The following is a 21,752-nucleotide window of genomic DNA, read 5'->3' as shown; positions in this document are numbered from 1 at the left end:
TTCCATAAGCCAAGAACATTGTTTCAGCACTGATATCAATGTCTATATTGATATCAGTGCAATAATCGATATAACCTAACCTAGAATATCAATATCAATATAACTTAGACAATATCTAAAACAATGTTCTTGGCATATGGAATTCTAGCCAAGGAATACACATTACAATTTCTAAAACAATATATTATTCAAAAAGCCTTATTAAAAATATTCATTGTAAAATGAATTGGGCTTTCTATCATGACCTATTAAAATCAGTTCAGAGACATAACCTAGAATAAAAAGATGAATTCACCCAATTATTTGAGATTCCAGCAACAGCATCATTTTTTTTTTTTTGTGTTCACACAATTTTTCTTGTTTTTTTTAACATTTCTCAAATTGGCACACAAAAAAATGTCATGAGTGTTACCGCAGAGAAATATTGAACTGTTTAATCATTAATAAAAAAAAATAATAAAACTACAAATTTTAACTATTTCTAATAATATTATATAACATTAGCAAAACCAGTTTGAAGAAAATGAATGAGTTTAATAGAAATATTAAGTGTTTTGTGTCAGGAGTGTTACCCGTATGCAAAAAAATGATCTACTTTTAAATTTGTATAAAATCTCTTATAAATTTAGTATTGAAACATTGTTTTGATGTACATACATTTACCATTTTATACGATAATATGTTTTAAATTTCATTTTTGTTTTAATTTAAATAGAAAATTTTCATTTTTGTCAGAGTAACACTCATGACATGAAGTAACACTCATGACACAAGGTAACACTCCTGACTAGGGCTTAGGGATTTAATATAATAAAGGCTAAATAAGATGAAAAATTGAAAGTTTATTAATTTAAAGGTTAATATAAAAAGTATGGGAGAAAATTAAGCAGAAATTACAGTAGGCCAATAATGAAATCCTTCTTTAGGCTATAATGAAAACACCACCATTGGGCCTACACCAGTTCCCTTTCCAAATTGAAAGGAAACTCATAAACAACCCGCTGTAAGCCTTTCAACACAATTTTTGGTTGTGGTAGAATCACTTTCACTTGCTTCAAGTCAATTATTGATTCATCTTTTTCATCGGTGATGTAACTGTTGCCTTGTTTGCCTTGTTTGATCAAGAACATGACAGAGACAGAATAGTCCCCATCCTCTTCCTCCAGGCACACTTTTGTCACAACTGCAGCGTATTTATGTTTCAATTTTTTCCTAGCCCCACCTGTAAAAAAATGTATTTATAAAATAATTTCATCTTTTAAATCGATTAAAAATTGTATATTAGGTAGATGTTTACTTAGATTGTTTTAAAAACATATGAAAAAAATAAACTTGGTGTCATGACATACAGCTGGAATAACAGAAAAGCAGAATAACATACAGCAGAAAAGTTTGTTGACTCTGGTAGACAATCTGATAATTATAAAGAGCAGATAATATAATTATTATTCAATCGCATTTTATCATAATATGACAATAGTGTGATTATTATTATATGTCACTTACCTAACAGCTCTACAATGATGAATGCTCCTTGGACAATGTTGGTTTTTGACGGGATTTCAAACAATTGAGGTTCAAGTTCTTCCTCCCCTCTCTCAATCAATTCCTCGAGATTTGCATCTTCATCATCAGTCTCTTGAAATGTTATATGAATCTTGTTCTGATTCTGACGATGAATCATAATTTGGTAATAACGGCTCTTTTTCTTTTTTCCTTTCCATTCATCTTTCTGTTTGTCAAAAGATACAAACTGTGCTTTAAAAAAACAATTGCAGAGTTTTTCACAAGCCCAATCATTCTCTGCACAGAAACAGGAGAGTGACCTGTAAAACATTTCCATTTCTTTGAATGTTATTATTTGGTGGATCTGCCTTGTACCCTGTATAGTTGCTAGAGGAGTAATAGGTAGATTATCAGTGTACTTCAATAAATCAGCTTCCGAAACATAAAAGAGTTTTATCTTCTGGGTGTGGTCTTTCATAAGTTCATAAAATGTCTCTGCATTAGGAATATCAAGACCATGGGCAACCAGATGATTGCCCAACCGCTTCAGAGCACCTCCTACACCATCTGGTGCTCCTTTTCCATGAGAGGATTCAAAAAAATTCCAGGTACCATTTTTAAATCCCATTTGGTGTAAAATGGATGAAAATAAATAGAAGTTATTTTTTTGTTTGTATTGGCTGGAAGGTCCATTAGAAAAGAAATGAACTGTTGTAACTTCAGGATAATTTGTTTTCAAAAACTGTAGAATGGGATCCAAGTGGGCCCAAATAGCTAGTGGACTATGGTCTTTTGAGGGTGACAGTAGAAAATGGTATAAGGCTCTCATTATAGAGATACAATATTCCTGTGTGTAATGAAACTTGTTTTCTGCTCCCACCAAAGTGATGTATTTCTTCACTCAGTTTACATGAAAAATTTTCTGAAAAATCAGCATGGATTATAGCTTCTGTCTTGCTAATTCGTTCTTTGATTTCTTTGTATACTATACCTTGTATTTTGATATTAAACACATGCTTTGTAAACTGTTTCATTTCCTCTTGAAATTTTATTATTAGGTCACCAAGAGTTCCTTTTGATTCTTCTTTTGATGATATCTGTACTTTTATTTTGATTTGTTCCCCGTCTTTTTTCTTTTCCATGAGTTCTTTTTTTGTAACCCATTCATCCCATGTTATTTCTAAATCCCTATCACATTCTTCAATTGGCACGCTTTTATTCATGCAGTCAGCACACAACTTGTACATACAATGAGCTGATGACTTGTCACAGACAATAGAAGGGTACAGAACATGAGGATCCTTGTCAGAAATTACATTTAACTGCCTCAGTTTCGTTGACTTTAAGCTCATATTTGCATGCCATTTGCATAAACATGTCTCCCTTGATAGTTCTGTTGGTTTAAGAACATAAAACGGTCTATATCTTGTGAAAGTTGTATAGGAAATACTATTTGTATAGTATTTTTACTGTACATCCACCCCCCTCCACAGAGCAAAATAGGCTGCAATATTTGCCAACACAAGGTAAGACCTACTATACGAAGAAATCATACTCAGGGTTGAACGATTATAATCTTAGTTTATTGTCTTATGATTCAAATTATATATTTCCGTGTGTCCCCCATGGAGTAAGATTATGACACATGTCCTCCCCATGGAGCGGATCTGTGACACATGGCCTCAATGTGAGGCTGGACTGTGACACATGGCGCCCAACGTGGGGCTGGACTGTGACACATGGCGCCCAATGTGGGGCTGGACTGTGACACTTATTTCCACTTTAACATTTTAATAACACCTACCATAATGCATTGATATCTCTTCATACAACACTTTCTGTTCTATTCGACCAGCTCAATTTGTTAATAATCCAGTATGGCATGGACATTGATATACTTCAAACTACTATAAATACTAGAGCTGCATGTGGGACGATTATTTGATGATAATATACTCAGTCTATCACTTTAAAAAGAAACTATTTTTATACTCACAATTAATTTTTGGTAATGTTCCCTTTAACATCAATAGAAAGACAGAGTTTTAAAAATTCAAATTTATTTTCTGTGGAGCCAAATGGTACCAAAAGGATTTACACTCCTTCATAATTTTTTTATTTGTTTATAGATTATAATGCTCATCCATTCTAGTGATTACTCTATTATTAACTTATTAAGTTAATAATTACTATATTACTATAATATTTATTATTACTATATTAAGCAGGACCCATCATCACTGTGATGACCCCATTGGACTGTGATGACTCCATTAGATATTGCTCTCAGCCATCTTTAACAAAGCAATGATTGGTTAGGTTCTGAAATGGTATGATAGGTTAAGGAATGGTTAGGATAGGTTAGGTTGGGTTTGGTTAGGTTTGGTTAGAAAAGGTTAGGTTGGATTAGGTTTGGTTTGGTTAGGCTAGGTACAGTAGGAATGGGAACTAATAAAGAGTTTGCTCGATATTGAGCCAGCCATCGATCCGTCTGCGGCAGAACCTGCATTTTCTTGCTCCTAGCATATTTTCTTGCTCCTAGCATATTTTGCATGCTTGCATATTTTTCATGCTAGGTGCATGCATGGCAGGAGAAGGCAGGAGTTATCCACTTCCCTGCACACAGAGCATACACTCACAAGATGATGACAATGATCTGGCTCTTCATCACTGTCATCATCATCATCAACTTGTAAGCTTATGTTCTGCATGCTGAGTCTCTGGATGTGGACATTGCTCCTGAGAAATGACATCATCCTCCTCTCTTCATAGCTACCTAACTGATCTTGATTGGCAGGGGTTGAGGATTGGGCTGGGGTTGAGGATTGAGGTCTACTTCTTTCAGATGTTAGGGATGAAGGCAGTGAATCAGTATTGGTATCAATATCTAGGATCGAGGGTCGGATGTGTGGGTGTGTCGGGGATGGAGGTTCATAGGTGTTTATATTAAATGTTCTAGGGGATGATGGTTGGGAGCTGTATGGTGGGGGTGGGGAATGTGAATGGGGCCTAGAATCTATTTCGTGATAGGGGGGAAGGTGGGATGGGTGCTCCTGATCATTAGAACCATTGCCGCTCATGTCTGAAAACGACATACACACCTTCATCACTATCAATGTCAAACATACTGTGGGTACAGCCTAATTCTATGGCAAAGACTTGTTATGCGTTTTTTTTTTAGGTTAGGATGGATTACAACCACCAACTCTATGTATAAGAACCTAATTCACAATTAAACTCTCAACTTGTATTGTACTCTATGTATTGGAACCTAATTCACAATTAAACTAGTCTTTTTTGAATTTAATTTACCGTACTCTATGTATTGGAACCTAATTCACAATTAAACTAGTCACTTTTGAATTTAATTGACAATTAAACTAGTCATTTTAGAATTTAATTGACAGTCTCAAACCACCTACTTCAAAATTCAACTCAAATTTTTCTTTGAATTTAATTGTCAAATCAGGAATATAATATAAATAAATATATATATATATATATATATTATATATATATATATCGTCGCTCCAATGGTAAAGTTGCGTAACTGTAAAAACCAAATTTTTCAGTAGAAGAGAAAACAACTTTGATCGGTCCTGGCAAATCAGGGTTTCACTAGTTTCACCCACTAACTGTTGCATTCTTATTCATTTCTAAGCATTTTAACATGTGATCTGAGAGATTAATTTATATTTCAATTTAGGCTAGAAAAAAACACTTATGCAGTTTTACCATGGTGGAAAATGAGATTCAAGCATATTTTATTATATGCTGTAAAGTTGCGTATCTTCCAATTCCCATTTTTACTCATAGTTTTTAACAACTAAGAAGAGTTGAAAAACTTCAACAGTTTTAGATTGACTAAATCAACAGTTTATTGTATCTTATGACTAATACCATAATTGAAAAAGTGAAAAAATATAACGCTTACTTAATTTTAAGAATACAATAATAGTAGAATAATAAGAGTTGTAATTGTAATAATAAAAGTAATAGTAATTGTAATAATAATAGTTATCAGGGTATGACTTTTATAATCATTAATTTATTAGGCTTCACTAATACAAAAATACTTGTTCATAATAATTATTCATCATTATGACTGTATGACATAATAATCATCATTTCTTCTGATAAGAATAATTGGTAAACAATACATAGGTACTATCAAACTATAAACATGAAACTATCTTCAACATAAATAACTAAATGTTCCACAAAGTTGAGAATTTAAAAATAAAAAGTAATATGAAGCTCTATTCATAATCTGGTTTATCAGACAGGAGCTGTACATGTTTTTATAACTATGATAATAATTATTATGAACCTTTGAAATAACCTGTCATTACACAGTTACAACATAAAAGTGAAACCACAGCATATGAATGGAAAATTATTAACTGAATGTTCATCAAGTTGAAAATTTTTAACATGAAAAATTCAAAGTTTGAACACCTATTCATATTCTGATTCATCAGATGCATTAGGTTCTGGTAGTGCATCAAGCACAGAAGCTGCAACAGGTAAATTGTTGTAATAATAATGATGGCTTTTTGGGATAACCTGATCATTACAAAGTTTCTTGAAGTCCTTCATTTTTGCAGCAGAAATACCCAACCTACTTTGATACGCTTGTATGGGATGAAAGTCCATTGAACGTCCTCTTTTTTGTTTCAGAGAGAATATTTTAAATTCAACCTCATCATATCCTGTCTTGATAAAAATGCTTTTAGGCTCTTCTTTCCTGTATTGCAGCCAAACGGCACTACGGAAAGGGAGGTTTTTGAAAGGCAGGTTTTCAGACTGGAAGATGTTTTTATTTTGATTAAAATTAATGAAATCATCATGAAGTAATGTAGTGACATTGAAGGGTTGAGGTTTAGAGCGTGCTGCTCTTATTAGTTGTTCCCAACCAAGAGGAGTAAATACTGGAACATGCTTAGACTTTTGTTCGATTTTGGAATGTATGGAATCGCATTCCATTTGACTATGACCGGGTTCAAAAAACCTATGGTCAATTAATTGAATTGACTGGTGATTTTTCACTACATTGAGGCACATACAAGCAAAAGTTGTGTTCTTCTGTTGCCCTGAACAGCTATCAGACATCATTCTCACATGTTCTGTATTAGTCTTTGCCATTAAAAACTTGTAAATGATGGTCGAAATTTCTATACTACCTCTTTTGCCCTCTGTTTCGTCCCACATGTAGCATTCAACTTCTTGATTTCCCAAATTGTAGATTGTCAAGTTATAAACAGCAAGTTTTCGTACATAGTAGAATGGCCCAGCAGCGCCTTTAGGAGTGTTGAGAACTGCCTGTAGATCGAAGTTAAAAGCAATTACTTTGGGATTTTTCCTTACAGCTTCTTTATCCTCATTTCGCCAATTTCGAGCAGCCTCCTTGCGTTTTAAATGTTGAAGGTAGGATTCTTCATCACCTGTCTCATCAATCCTTCCCTCATACACAGAACACATTTTGCACAAATCTTTTTTAGGCTTATGAAAATTAAGTTTGTATTCTCTGAAAATCCTCCTATACATTTCAAGCCCATATGCTTTTCTCCCAGACTCTATAGCCTTCTGTTTGTATAGATTATACATGGTGGAAATATTTAGAGAACTATCTAAATATTTGTATTCTGAAGATTTTCTGCAATAGTGGGACTCCATTTGCAGAAAGGAAAGTATATGGCTTCTGATGAACTCTTCATCATTGTTATTCATCTCTTGAGGAGGGGGTTTTCGACCTCTTTGATCAGATTGTAGAACACCACAAGAAGATAATTTCTTAAAAGCACCTCTTACTAGGCCTTCTGTTACATTGAGAGTATCCAAAAAGAAGTTCTTGCACACCATTTTCTTCTCACCATCACAAGAGAATGTATATTTACAAGTGTTTTGTCTTCTTGAGGGTCCAACTATTGTCTGTCTAGATTTTTAACTCAATGTAACATGATTCAAAATGAATTCACGCTGTTTATGTAGGTCTCTGAGATCTCTGAATTCTTTTTGTATTTGTTTCCTTTTTTCATGTGGTACATAAGTGTTACACCTGTGATTGGGATTTTTTAAACATCGAGGTGGCTTCAATGGTCTAGCAGGTACTACTTTTCCTTTCCCTGTTAAATATTCTTCACCCTTGAGACGTTTCATTCGCTGTGTTTCTCGTTTCCACTTTGTGGGATCTGACTTCTTTCTTTTTGGAGGCTGATCCTTTTCTTGTATGATGTTGGGATGTTCTCGGTCGAAACATTGTTCCTCACTAAATAATGAAACTTAGTTAACATAACAAGTTACAATGCGTTAAGTTGAACATAACCTATTATTACATACAGACAACAAACACAACATGCGCGGTTTTTAACATGGAGATCAGCTGATCTCAGTAGCAAATTTGCGTATCTGGGAGATACGCAACTTTGTCATAGACGTAGAACGTGTCAACCAACTAAATTTTCCCACAGTAAAAGTGCGTATGTAAGATACGCAAACTTACTGTGGCAGAACTCAGTTCTTGTGTTGTTAGGTAAAAAAACAAACAGCTGTATCTTGGTAGCGATGAGAGATACACTTACGCAACTTTACCACAACATGCTTTGATGATGCAAGAATATCACAAGCACTTAAGTCAAAATTGACGAAATTTTCAGATACGCAACTTTACCATTGGAACGACGATATATAGCTATAAAATGCTCTGGTACTTACTCTTAGATGATGATAAAGATGAAAGTAATCCAAAAGAAATACACAAAAACACGAAAATCACACACGTACTGGTGGCACGACTGTACAAGTCACAATGTCCCACTCCTTGCAGAACAACTCCTTTTATAGCCCCTCAGTTAAAGATCCCTAGTGATTTATTTTCTATTTATTCCCAATTTTATGTGTTTTTTTAAATATTTTTTTTTCTTTTTCTTTTTTTTTAATTTCTTTTTTTATTTTTTTTAAATATTTTTTTTTTATTTTTTTTTTGACTTTGGTGACCTTGAGGTTAGGTCTGATCAACTTCGGTGACCTTGAGGTTAGGTTTGGTCAACTTTGGTGACCTTGAGGTTAGGTTTGGTTGACTTGAGTGACCTTGAGGTGAAGGACGGTTCTGGCACACTTGTGTGCCAGAACCATCCTTTTTATACTACTAATACCAAAAACATGTTTCAAGGTCATCCCATACCAAAAAACCCATTTCAAGGTCAATTTTTAAACTTTTTCTTTACACACTTTATCAAAAGTGTAAAGAGTAGGAGAAAAGAAAAAGACAGAGTTAAGTAGAAAGCAGATAATTATATTGTTATAAAACTAAAAGCTAAAGCAAAGAAGAATATATATATATATATATATATATATATATATATATATATATAATATATATATATATATATATATATATATATAAGATAATGGAAATACATAAGAAAAAATAATGGCAGTCGTATATACAGGGTGATTCACGAGGATATGCGGTAACTTTGAGAGCTCATTCAATATGTAAAAATAATGAAAAAAACTTATATAAACATAGGTCCGGAAATGTTTCGTTAGCGAGTTATACAGGGTTAAATATTTCGCCTGGATTTCAGTTCCGCTGAGTAAATGAAGACTCTCTGAAATTCTGGGAAGATAAATTTAGGGGCAAATGCCATTGTTTCTTATGGTTTTTTACCTGAAAAATTGATTAGAACAGGTCCCAGAACTGTAAGATGAGTAGTTTTTGAGTAATCCAGTGTAAAATGCAAAAACATTGAGTAAAAAAACACAATTTTTACATTTGGCCAGCAATCGCTTTGTTATTTTACCAATAAACTGATCAAATTTCAGAACAAAACTTGTAGAAAATTTAATTCTAAACAAAACGGTATGATTAAAGTATACAGAAAGTGAACAGATAATCGATTAAAGGAAGTTTTATTGAAAACTGTAATGTAAAGTTATGCAATAAAATTACAGTAAATGCTCAAAAATGTTGCCATTAACTTCAATGCATCTTTCTGCTCATTTAAGAATTGCTCTTGTTGCTTTTCGTAGTTCTATGGGGCTCTCCTTTAACTGCACAAAGGCTTCATTAATTCGATCAAGTAATGCCTCACGGGAATTTACTTTGACCTCGTAAACATGATCTTTCATCCATCCCCATATGCAGAAGTCCAATGGCGTATGATCTGGTGACCTTGGTGGCTAGTGTATAGGACCACCACGACCGATTCATTTATTTGGGAACTGATGATTTAGATAGGTGGAAACATCATTTGAAAAATGTGGTGGTGTGCCATCATGCTGGAAGTACATCTTGCGTCGCATTGCAAGAGAAACATCTTCCAGCAATGTCGGTAATTCTTCTTGGAGAAACTGTAAGTACGCCTGACCTGTTAAGCACTCTAGAAAAATAAACGGTCCAATTAGCTTATCATCAATAACACCACACCAGACATTAATGTTAAAACGGTATTGAAAGTTACGTTCAATTGTTGCATGAGGGTTCTCTTCTGCCCATGAATGTTGGTTTCGTAAATTGTTGATACCATCACGAGTGAACGGTGACTCATCGGTAAATAAAATGTACTTGAAAAGTTGATGATGATTGACTAACCAATTGCAGTACTCCAAGCGATGTTCATTGTCTCCTGGTTGTAAATGCTGTACTTTTTGTTTATGGTAGGGATAAAGGTTGTTCTTATTAAGTGTTCTCCAAACTTTACTTTGCGAAATCCTAAACCGCTTTGAAATACGTCTTGTACTAATACCTGGACTACGTTCAACAGCAGCAATAATGTTTTCTTCTACATTAACATCATGTTGGCGAGGGCAGTCAGACTGGATCTTTACGCTTGGAAGTGATCCTGTTTCCCGTAACGTACGAAATGTAGAAATAATGGTTCTAGCATTTGGAATTCTACGATAAGGGTAACGTTGTCTGTATTCTTCCACAGCGATTGTAGCATTGCCTTCACATACACCATAAATAAACACCATATCGGCGTATTCTTCAGTTGAAAATAAGTATGGCATTACTACTCCAACAATTTAATAATTACTATGGACAAAACAATGCTAACACGGACTAAAATTCAATACGACGAACAGAACAATACACATGTGGACTAAAACTCAGTTGTTACCTCTCAAGGAATTAAAATTCTACATTTCAAATCACATCATTGTTGATCAGCTGTTATTGTAGTGCCAACTTATGAAAAACAAATTATCTGCTCAACATGTGTATTTTTTTTCATTATTTATGTTTGTTGTTTATGTTTATTTCTTTATTTTAAAACTGTGTTTTAATATTATTTTATTTTGAAATTTTAGTAAAAAAACTAAGGTGTTAAATTTAAGTAAAAATCATTAACTTTTCACAGATCTTTAATAAGAAATCAACAGAGTTATTGTTGGCCAAATGAAAAACGTGTGTTGTTCTGTTTTCAATAAAACTTCCTTTAATCGATTATCTGTTCACTTTCTGTATACTTTAATCATACCGTTTTGTTTAGAATTAAATTTTCTACAAGTTTTGTTCTGAAATTTGATCAGTTTATTGGTAAAATAACAAAGCGATTGCTGGCCAAATGTAAGAATTGTGTTTTTTTACTCAATGTTTTTGCATTTTACACTGGATTACTCAGAAACTACTCATCTTACAGTTCTGGGACCTGTTCTAATCAATTTTTCAGGTAAAAAACCATAAGAAAAAATGGCATTTGCCCCTAAATTTAACTTCATAGAATTTCAGAGAGTCTTCATTTACTCAGCGGAACTGAAATCCAGGCGAAATCTTTAACCCTGTATAACTCGCTAACGAAACATTTCCGGACCTATGTTTATATAAGTTTTTTTCATTATTTTTACATATAGAATGAGCTCTCAAAGTTACCGCATATCCTCGTGAATCACCCTGTATATGAATCTGAAGCACTTTATAATGGATGAAAAATAGCTATTTATCACTTTGCATCGAATCACATTTATAAGCTCTTTATAATAGAAGAAGAAAAGATCACTTAGCACTTAGCACTCAACACATACAGAATACCCAACTCCCAGCAGGACTATCCCAGGCAACCTTTATTTGTAAGAAAATTCAAGATGTTTAGAGCACACACCCTCTGGATCTAGTTAGGTTGTTGTATCTCTCTGCCTGCAAAAGGTGGAGACATAGCTCATTACTCATGCAATACAGTTGAATATTGTCTACAAGAGGCTCAGCTACTTTTGGATGCTTCCTCAGATGGGAGAGGCGTGGAGTTTTAAGCTCATGCAGGGTCAGCATTGTTGCCTGTGCTTCCCTGTTCTGTGGGGAGTTGGGTAGATATTTGATGAGAGCTCTTTCAATTGCCTCTACTTCGGCTACTGTTGTAGATCGAGGTCTATTGAGAAGTCTCTTACTGACTTCCCTCACACCCATGTTCACACGGTCAACCACAGGGTAGGGGTTGCATTCAATTTGACGCACTAATCTTATACGCTCTGCTCAGATGATATGATTAAAGGGTCTACCCCTACCACGACCCCTACCCTGTGGAGGACCATGCACTGGGGGCCCGGTTCAAAATACAGCAGCAGCATCAGCCATGGCATTATTGATGGGTTCAGCGTTGGCATCTTCATGTGTGTTGGCCAGTACCCCAGCATAGGGTAGGGCATCAGCCAGAGCATCGGCAATGGCTGTGGCATCGGCACCAGCGATGGCTGCAGCATCAGCATCACCAATGGCGGCAGCGTCAGCACCAGCAATGGCTGCGGCATCAGCAATGGCTGCAGCATCGGCTTCAGCTAGTGCCTCATCTGGGGCAGGTGCCCCAACTGGTTCAGCAGCAGCAGCTGCAGGGACGTCATAAAATAGAAATTGATTGAGGAATTCATCGACATTCTCACCCTCCTCCTCCTCTGCCTCCTGAGCTTCCTCATCCTGCTGAGCTTCCTCATCAATATTTGTGACAGGTGGTGATGGAACCAGCTCGAAGGGTGGTGGGGATGCTGGTAATGGCAGGTCAACATTGTGCAGGAGGATTTGCATGTCCTCCTGCCCATCTATGTCTTCGGGCAGGGCATCAGCTGAGGCAACAGGGGCAGGTGCCCCAACTGGTTCAGCAGTGGCAGCTGCAGGGACATCATAAAATAGAAATTGATTAAGGAATTCATTGACATTCTCACCCTCCTCCTCCTCCTCCTCCTCCTCCTCCTCCTCCTCCTCCTCCGCTCCTGAGCTTCCTCATCCTGCTGAGCTTCCTCATCAATATTTGCAACAGGTGGTGATGGAACCAGCTCAAAGGGTGGTGGGGATGCTGGTAATGGCAGGTCAACATCGTGCAGGAGGATTTGCATGTCCTCCTGCCCATCTATGTCTTCTGCAGCCGGTACCTCTACTGCTGCCCACTCCTCAATATCCACTGAGGGTGGTGTTGGTGGTGGTGGAGGAGCTTCCACCACCCTTGGCATGGGGCAAACGACACTCCCAGGTAATTGATGGAGGCTGCAACCCTCCACACTTGACAAAATCTGAAAGCACCCTACCAGTATCTCTGCTACCAGCAGAATGAAGTTTGCATCCCAAGATAGCCAAACTTTCAAGTCCCCCCACTTAGTATAAACAGGATTTGTGTGGGTCACATCCTTCTGGATAGCAAACTTTTCCTCATTGGGAGTGACTTTAATCAAAATTCGCAATACTATCAATTTCCTCATTGAATATATTAGGCAACATCCTTTCCCATTTAGATATTTGCATATCTTGTTAGTGGAAGATATAACGTTTTTCATTTTGTAGAAAGATTGGACAATCTTACCACCCAGGATGTTAAGCAATCACAGCATCCTGTCTTCATGATAAACTTGTCCACATCCTGTCAATTGTGTGTATCATGCTCTGGCCTATATCCTGTCAGGAAGAGATAGTCCAACATCCCAAAAGAATTGATTATACATGCTCAACACATCAATATCTATCACTATATAAATGATATTCAACAACTTTGTATCACCATTATGGATAAGTTTGTGATAGCAAGAGAGCTGCACAAGCCAGTTCGTAGGAGTTTCCCTGCAAGGAAGGTTACTGTGAAAGGACTTGATGACCTCTATCAGGCTGACCTTGTCGAGATGCTGCCATATGTGAGACAGAACAAAGGTTATAGATACATTATTACTATTATCAATAATTGTCTGAGTAAGTTTGCATTTGCCATACCAATAAAAAATAAGTCGGCTGATGTTATAGTTGAGGCAATGCAACCTATATTTGAACAGAATCCAATGAAGAATTTGCAAACTGATGATGGCAAAGAGTGGTAGGTAAATCTTCACCAGTGAAGATTTGGTTATGCAACATGTATCATTGCCAACAGGTAGTTTTGAATTTACCACAGTTGCCGACTTGCTTGCACAAAGGTTGCTGGAGCGTGATGTTGAATTCCAGCTGACTGTAGATCTTTAAGTGTAGATACTTTAAGTGTATAGTTTTGAGCACTGCCAAGCTAGATTTCAGTCCACCAAATTCCATAGGAAAACTGCTAGGCTTTACCAATACCAAAATCATAGAGGCCAACACGTCTACTAGAAGTGATAATACTGTACAAATCAGTAGACCCAATGTGATACATATCACATGCAACATTGTGACTGGATCTTATTCCAATGGAATCAAGGATCACGTGATCTACAAGTTTTACCCAAATGTTGATCCAGGGTATAAATGCTGGTAACTGTGCAGAATGTCATCTTTTTACCAGTGGACGTCAAGCAGTTTGGTTGCATTATGCTGCAGGTAGTCGATGAGAACGGACGTCTGATAAATAATAGAGGTGAGGAGATAAATATAGCACTGCATCTGAGACAACGCAAGTGAGATGGTGCTGTTATTTGAAAAGTGGAATCGAGGGCTGGGTATGGAGGCTGCACTACACCCCCCTCCTACAACATTATGTTCTGAGCCTATAAAGGTGGATAATAGGGTGAAAGGTTTCATTCGGAATTCAGTCTCAACACAGTTGACATCGAGGAGTATCGATTATTTGCGGGAACATGGCTGTCAAGTTAGACAGTAGAAAACATAGGTGTTTTGGATGTGATACAGCAAAATGTATGCACACTCCCTTTGGATACTTTGTGCAATTCTACTATATGTAGAATTGATACAGACACTGTGGATGGGGCCTTCTACATAATTATATGGATTGTTTGTTACTCTGCTCCATAATACTATTGTTTGACAAGTGTGATGAAATAATGGATATGGCTGAAGCTATAAAAGTATATAAAAGGAAGAAAGACATCATTCATCATTCAACCTCGGTGAGGTCAACATCAAGGAGGATAAAGAATTTTTTTTGCGTGAACAAGGCTGTAAAGTTGAAAAAATGGGAGTTTAAAGGTTCGAACACACTAGAACGTATCATACCATGACCGTGCCCGTACCGACACATGCAAAAAAATATTCTTTGCATCATTTGATATGTAATACACCCATTAGACCGTTCCGTCACCGGCCAAGCACGGAGCGTGCCATGCACGTCCAGGTCAACATTTGTCGGCCAGTATATTTTGTCTGTGACGGAACGCTCCTTGCATGGCACGTGACGCCTGCAAACCCCGTTGTAACCGTGCATGCACCGCGTTGGTAACCAGTTCACCGCTACATTCTCTTGCTAACTGACGCGTTCCCAACAACTTCAGACCGGGCATCATACGCGTATCATACGCGTACCATACGCGTAGCATACACGTAATGTACTGGCATAGAACGCTGTTGATCCGTTGTAGTGGGCATAGTTGTTATTTTACGTGCCTGGCATGGTCTGACACGGTCCGTGTCTGGTACGTTCTAGTGGGTTCGAACCTTAAGATATGACATGACCTGGACCTTCTTCAGACAACAGTATTATTGGCTATGAGTATCATTCTCATGCACCCTATACTATCAGCTACAATGCAAACGATGAAATAAGAATTCCAATTCAACAGCAAGATGTCTACTACCTTCGGAGAGCTACCTACATCTAGAGTATACTGTGCTAGGAGCTGCTAATGCTGCTGTGAATGGAACCCCTTGTGTCTCAGGATTCTTTGCCAATTTGTTCTCAGAGATATGCTATGAAATCAATGGTGTGGAGGTGGACAGTGTACACAATCCTGGAGTTACCAGCCTCATGAAGAATGCAATGACTTTTGAACATGATGAATGGACCAAGATGGAGGGAGCTGGCTATAAGTATAGCTCAATTACTGGCTTTACTGAATTTGCTACCAATGGAACCGATACTGCAGTAATGGATGTGCCTCTATGATACCAGTTGGGCTTTGCCGAAGACTATAGACAGATTTTACTAAATGTGAAACAGGAGCTTGTGTTGAGGGTCAGTCCTAACTTTCTTGACTGTGTGAATAATGCTGCTGCTGCTAATGTTACAATCACAAAGCTCTTATGTTTGTGTTGACCAGAATTTTATCCATAATATTGTCATCAAAGAGGAGTCTCCATAATTGAACTTTGTTTGGTTTATTTCCTAACACTCTTGCTGGGCCTCTGATTCCTGGAAGACCAGTACGCACAATATTCCTAGCTGGTGTCCTAACATTAGTTGGAGGTTGATTGCTGTACCAAACACTTGGAGGTCCAAAGTCTTGCTTTCTCATTCTCTCTTCAAACACTTCAGGCAAGCCATCAATACAATCATCATCAGCCATAGGCTCATCTAATTCCAAAAGATTGTCATCTTCTGATTCTTCACTTGTATCTTCCTCTCCTTGATCATCACAAGCATCTCTCATTACAACCTCTTGAGCAGGAGCATGTCCATGTCAGAACTTCATCTGAGTCATCTACTTCACTTCCTGATGACAAATTCAAAAATTCTTTGTCATCTTTAGGATGTAGAAGCCTTCGAGCACCAAAATCAGAATCATGTGGGTTGAAAGATTGACTATGTCCTGGACAATCCATTTCAATATTTTGATAATTTCACTACAGAAATATTAGAGTAAAAATTCACTGACAAAACTAATGTACATTTGAAAATAAACTACTAATTTCACCAAATGGTGTACGCAAATAACACAAAGGGAAACACCCAGTCACACAGACCGGTACACAAATAACTCACAGGGAAACACCCGGTCACACAGACCACCAGACTTTTGATAAACAATACATTATTCCTGAACAAGTATTTGCAACCAACTGAAAACAGTGGCAAGCTTTTAGTAACAGTGTAGTGGGAAGGTATTGTGAAGGTTGGCGACCCTGCTTCATAACTGTGACCACTACAACAAAACTTAAATTCACTGGGTTCCTATCAGACTGATGTTTCCCTAAGAGTGTTAAAACATAATATGTTTTGTGAAATAAGGAGACAGAATGGAGGAGAGGAAATTGAGAGAGACAATCCACCACTGGAGCTCTCATAGATGTGAGGAGTAAAGGGTGGGAATGGTAAAATAAATAAATTTGATACAATTCATAAAATATTAAATATATACTTCACTATGTCTGAGAAGATTTTATATATTACATAATATGTATAACTCTTCAAGGGTTGTAATCAATTGGTACTGTTGACACACCATCATTCAATATGATTCTCTCACCATCATTGGGGGAAAGAGCTTTCTTATTCATTTCTATTGTGAATATATGATGCTCATTAGATCTGATGTATGTGTTTATCAGTCTACTCTTCTCCTTCAAATTGAGGCAAACAGGATCGTCATCAAACTTGATGCACTTTTTCAATGCAGCAGACTGCACACTGCCTTTTTGATTTCTTCTTCTTGCATTTTATGGCATACATCTTGGCTCGTAGACCACAAACTCTAAAATGATTTGACTGTTGGTCTCATCTTTGAAATTACCCAACACTTTTTTGTTTGCCAGTGAATAGCATTGATGATCTTGTGGGTAGTCTGATGTGTCAGAGAGTCAATCATATTATAGATATCACTGTATTACTATTTTATACAGTAGACTGTCTGTGTCAGTGTAGGCAAGCTTTATGTTGTTTGGGCCATATTTTGGTACCATGACATCATAATGAAATGTGTATATGGTACACTTTGAGATGTCCAACACTGCTTGGCCCACATAGATTGATTTGTGATTTTCTTCTTGTTTAGGTGAGCTGAAGCTAAATTTTCAGTATAAATTGTTCTGTCAATGAACTCTGTCTTCTTGATCATTTTTTTTCAACTTTTTTACTAGAACATATCAAGTTCAAGTTCATTTTTGATTTCTTATATTCTCCATTGTCTTCCTAGTTCTCATTAAGTTTGTAGAGATTCTTCTCAAATGAGCTTTGAGCACTGGTATGAAGCTTTATATTGTGCTCAACATAGGGCTGTAACCAACTTGATTGTTTGAATCTGAGTAATCGGTGAACTCTCTCAATAACAAGCCCATGTTCAACAGCTTGTTTCAAAGCCATGTAGTGCACAATGTATATTTTTCTATCATTGAGATGACCAAACAGCTTTTTTCTCAGGTTGAGGATCATTCTCCACAACTCCTTGTGTTCCGAGGATTTTTTCAAATTTGGTTTTCAGATGCTTTTGCAGAGTTTGTGCTTCAAGTCGATTCTGAATGTGTCGTTTTGCAAATTCCTCACTCACTTGCTTAGAAAACTCTGTATGGCTGAGTGGTTTTTTCTTCTCCTTCAATATATTATGCACATATATGACATAGTAATTAACAAGAGTACTGTTCAGCATTCCATAAAATATGTATAAAATTCATCATGGAGTCTTGCGGCTACATGACAATCATATTGCTTGACATTTCTTCATATGTGTCCACTGCTCCCTTAGTTAAATCATAGAATTCAACCATGTCTGGTTTGCCAGTTGGTTTCTGACTCAGTCGCATTCTCATGTGTTATAGAAATGAGTTATACCATTTTAGATTTCCTTGCCTTGTATGAAACTTTGACAATTTTTTTATCATAAGCAAACATTTCAGATCCAATTTTCCTTGTCTTTTGGCAGCTCATCTTAGGAGGAATCTCCTAATGATCCTCTAAAATCTCCTAAGAGATTCCTAAGTATTAGTTAAGCACACCTCTAGAATATGTTATGTTCTAAGTGACAATCAAACAATTACAGTATTGTGTGCTTGTGTTATAGTATGAAAAGATGGCATTGTGCTATCATAACGTCCTGCATGAAAAGTGAAACGTAAAGCTACTTTTAAATATATGGACTATGGAATGATGATGACTGTGGAACAGTTGATTCCGCAGCTTCTGCACAAGGACTGTGCCAAGGTGGCGATCAAGGCCAACAGCAACAATCTCATACACCTACCTCACACTCCTGCTTCAGATGCACAACAACTCTGATCATGATTACACAGTTGAAGAGTTCTTGTATGATGCAAATGGAGAAGAACATATTGTAATCAATGAAGAAATAGCGAGAAGTCTGGCAGAATTCTACAAAGCACTTATGATTATGATGGATGATGAATGGAAATGACGACCACAAAGTTATTACAAATAAACTTTGGTTATGACTTGCTTCCATGCTCGATAAACTGGAACAAGCAACAAGGCTGATTATGTTACTGTCCTGCAGCAGCCATTTCATTTTTTTCTTTTCCTGGTGTAGTCACACCCTTGACTCAATTGAGTAACAAAATCAATTTCTTTTGTAGTGATTTGCATCAGGCTACCTAGAAAAATTATCATCATTAGAATACTATACCTGATTACTATCTGAATTTTATCATTTAAACAAAGTAGCCTACATGAGATATTAGTTCATAGATGGAGGATTCATCAGAAATACAGTTGGCCAACTGCTAGAGTATTATAATAATAATACCACTCAGGGTACCAGTAAATGGTATCATCTGCTTGTCAATAGTGAGGTATCTTTCAAGTTCTAAGGGGGTCCAACATCTACCCCTTACATTATCATAAATGTGTCTAACTATGAAGAATATGTCATGACAGTCGTCTGGTTTGGATAAATTGTTAACAAAATGTATGTTCGACAACACACATTGTTTGTGTGTATGCATACATACATTGTTTGTAAACAAAATATGTTTGTCAAAATGTATTGTCAACTATATCTGGTTTGGATAGATTGTCAACAAAATGTAAATTGCTCCTCAACTGGAAAAATCTACCTCTAGACATGCTGTCTTGACATCAACACATCCGCTGGCAACTGTAAACAGGCGCATTTGAGTATTTAATTAACCTAATGTATTACAATAACAAAATTCTGAGATTCTATCTAACTTACATCTTTGATGTCTTTCAGTTAATAAGAAAACAAAGATATTGTCAAATTTCACTATAATTATTAAAAACTTCAAAACAGTACCATGGTTTCACGTTTATCAATGCAACATCAGCTGTATATTCAGTTATATTCTTATATTTATAATATAGCATACACTTAGATGTTTTGATCTTTCTTCTTCAGTTTTTCCAGGTTTTATAAATGCTAAATATTCCTCGAGTGTTAGTCCCTCTCTCCCAAATTTATTTAATTCCAATATTAGTTCTAAGTAACAGCATCTATTTATTAACTTTATTGAAGAAAAAGTCCTTATCAAATGAAATAGAATCCATCACCAATATGGAAATTAAACATAAGTTGTTAGTAATAAACAATCTTTTTCTAATCCACTACAATCTTTTCAAAAATTCCATATAAGCTCATTCAATTGATATTTTGTTAAATGTTTTTTTCTCTGTGATAGCTTTTTTAATTCTATCAATAGACTCTAGTAGTAACAAAAGGCTGGTCCTGGGACACAAGTGTCCCAGAACCGGCCTTCACCTCAAGGTCATCCAGGTCAACCAAACCTAACCTCAAGGTCACCCAGGTCAACCAAACCTAACCTCAAGGTCATCTAAGTCAACCAAACCTAACCTCAAGGTCATCTAAGTCAACCAAACCTAACCTCAAGGTCATCTAAGTCAACCAAACCTAACCTCAAGGTCACCTAAGTCAACCAAACCTAACCTCAAGGCCATCCAAGTCTTGACTTGTTCACTTGTGGCCATACTTATGACCACGCCTTGAACAGAAACTCATTATTATTATTATTATTATTATTAACCACACCTAACCTCAAGGTCATCCAGGTCAACCACACCTAACCTCAAGGCCATCCAGGTCAACCACACCTAACCTCAAGGCCATCCAGGTCAACCACACCCAACCTCAAGGCCATCCAGGTCAACCACACCTAACCTCAAGGTTAAAAAAAAAATAAAATAAAAAAAAAAAATAAAAAAAAAAATACAGAATACAGAATAATAATATTATGATAGGAATATACACCTCATACCTGTATGGAGGTTGGATAATAATAAATATATAATTGGATATGAAACATGGAATATAGAAATACAGAATAAAATACAGTGCAAATATAGAATGATATAGACATACAGAAAAATATACATATAGAATACAGAATAATAATATTATGATAGGAATATACACCTCATACCTGTATGGAGGTTGGATAATAATAATATATAATTGGATATGAAACATAGAATATAGAAATACAGAATAAAATACAGTGCAAATATAGAATGATATAAACATATAGAAAAATATACATATAGAATATAGAATAATATTATTATAGGAATATACATCTCATACCTGTATGGAGAGTATTTTTCTCACAGTTCCAAGAATCGAAAAATACTCTCCATACAGGTATGTCGCACCCAAAGTCTCTGGTGCCGTTCTTGCTTTACGATCAGCATAGCCAGCTCTAGATCAATGAATGGATAGTGGATTTCCAGATCTCCAATCCTTTGATCTAGAGCTGGCCGTCTATCTACACGCAGGAGTAGTGGGGTGATAAGCTCGTGTTGAGCTGCCACTCTATAACGCCTACTAATCTCCCAAAAACGCCCAGAGACCTCCGATGCTCTGGAGTGGGGGGTTCATAATTGAGCAGGTCCTGCTCAATTACCATGAGGGTCATCAAGAATATTAATCCTGCCTGATTAAATATTCTGGATAAGATCTCCTGGCACCCCATGTACCGAGCAGGAGTTGGGGGGAAGGGGGCTATAATCCGCAGTCTGCGGACGACCCTCCTACGTTGTCTATTCAACAATGCATGAGAGGGTCGTCCTCGGCCATAGCCCCTCTCCCTCTCAACCCCCCTCTGGATGGGCGAACCTGCACTATAAAACTTCCCCACTCCGAATTGCGCCTCCTCACCCCCCTCCAGCAGCGCTAGTGGTGGGGTTGCTGCTGGAGCCGGCGGTGGT

The sequence above is a fragment of the Nilaparvata lugens genome, chromosome 7, assembly GCF_014356525.2.
Source record: "Nilaparvata lugens isolate BPH chromosome 7, ASM1435652v1, whole genome shotgun sequence".
NCBI lineage: Eukaryota > Metazoa > Arthropoda > Insecta > Hemiptera > Delphacidae > Nilaparvata > Nilaparvata lugens.
This window is presented reverse-complemented; position numbering follows the sequence as displayed.